Below are 2,230 nucleotides of genomic sequence, written 5' to 3' on the forward strand. Positions count from 1 at the left end.
CGGCATATGTAAATGAAAATCGACACATTTCTCTTTTTCTTTTATTTCTTTGTGAAATCCATGGATCGGTTTATAAATGAGGCCCCGCTTGTTCTTTCTGACGCTTAGTTTTCGACCCGCAGGCTGTAAAAGAGAGAGGGAAGAGTTAAAAACACTACCAGACGTAATCACATCAATCATGAAACACAAGTGTGCACGTTCACCCCAGACGTGACATGTAAAAAAAATTTTTTTTTAATTGTACAGATAGTTGGGAAATAGGAAACATGAATTAAGTGTGCCAATTGTTTGACTTTTTTATTTCTTTATTTTTTAAGTTGTAAGATGAAATTGAGAGTTAGGAAGGAAACAGGCTGTAGTTGTAATTTATTGCTTACCGAGTCGACAACCGGCTCTTCAAACACACCATTAAAGGTGGGAGAACCACGAGTCGCTCTGTAACGTCATCAACCATCAGTGGCTCTTTGCTCACACTAAAGTCACAAACTCTAATTTTTAACTACCTGTAACTAAAGACATGGCGCCAAACACGAGGAGTGCGTGCGATACTCTGAGAATTTAAAAACCTTTCCGCTTCCTTTTGCTTCAGCCGACTTTCAGAAAGGTAACGCAAAGCGGTGCGTTTCTAAATCCTCGGGAGTATGTTTCTGACTGTACTGTATCTATTGCACTATTATCAGTGGGATATTTGCAAAAAAAATACATTTTGATATTTAGCACAGAGAGTCTGTTTGGTTCAGTGGATTTGAGAACAAAAAAAACTTTGTAAACACGTTTTTATCCTGTCAGTGTTTAAAAAATAAAATAAAATAAATCTTGTTAATTGACACGACTGGAATAGCTAAGCGGATAACACCGGACATGCTTTTATTTTCTAGTGAACTGCTCAGTATTAAATGTGTTTAAGTACAGTTTGTTAACTTGTATAACTTAAAATAACTGTAATGTTTCGACGCCGAGCATGTCTGCCTCGTGGCTTTTAATGTTCATTCAGCCGAGGATCTTCAAAGCCTTGCCACAATGACCATTGTTTGTACATTCTTGATGTTTGTGGAAGCTACTAGCTCTTTTAAAAATGTTTCTGGAGAAAGAAAAACCAACAACAACTAAAAAGATGATCTCTTTTTTATGGGTAAGTGTTATCCAAGTGTTATATCCTGTTGGCAATAACTTCTATTTGAATGTCCTCAATCATCGCAATGTAAAAGGCCAACACAAGAAATTTGTCTTTAGGTTGACTTTTTTTTTGAAACTTTTTTTTTTTGTTGTCTATGCATTGATTTGTTTTCTTTGTTTTGTTCTCTCTGAGGTGTCTTACTGTACTTTTTTGCCTATCAGGGTTGTTCTGCAGCCTTTTATTCGAGTTGTGAGTGAATGTCAGTTTGTGCGAATCATTGAACTTTCAGCATGCTGTTGAGTTGAGACTAGGACTGTGCGTCTTTTTACTGTGATCACCTGACGATGGCTAAATTGTCTTCTTTTTTAATGTATGTGTGTTGCCTTTGTTTTGTTTTTTTTTCCCCCTCTCAAGTCGATGTTAATTAGTTGGTTTCGTTTTGTATGGCTGCTGACCATGTCTTGACTCAATGCTTCCAAATCCTATACCAACTGAACAATTAAAGAACTTTTAAACGGTGAAAACGTCTTCCTCTCGTTTCTTCCCGTTAAAGTCGATCAAACTCAAAGAAACTTTGAGGTGAGGCCAGATCCAGGGAACAAAAGCATTCTGGAGTCATAATAAGGGCAAAATCACAGCTGTTTGTGTTCAGCTTATCTGCCTTAGAAAGAGAATTAACCTTTTGTTCCTGTTGATAAGTGAAAAATGTAGTTTGTAGACCAAACCAAGGGGCCACATTTGATCAAATCTGAATTTTAAGACACTGATCTCAAAACTGCGGGAGCTTTAGCTTGTGAGCTTGAGCTGCAGCAATGGACATATCTACTGTGACATCTCCCACTGGTTTTGTACTCTACAATTTTGAAGTGTCAAGGTTTTATTTTTATCTTTGTTTATGCTACAGATACACTAGGGACAAGAGTGATTGGAGACCACAACACAACCAATAATTATTGCATCCATGTACAATGAACTCACAATCTGCTGCATTCAAAATGGTTCCTTTGAAATGTCATTGAGACTGAAACATGCCTGCTAGCAGTTTGCAATTGAATCGGTACAGGCTGACAATTACATGCAGTCTGTTTGTGATTTTATAGCAATTAACTGTGA

Source organism: Diplotaxodon limnothrissa, linkage group LG20 (genome assembly GCF_057381915.1).
Source record: "Diplotaxodon limnothrissa isolate DT_005_m linkage group LG20, D_limnothrissa_male_GT1.1, whole genome shotgun sequence".
NCBI lineage: Eukaryota > Metazoa > Chordata > Actinopteri > Cichliformes > Cichlidae > Diplotaxodon > Diplotaxodon limnothrissa.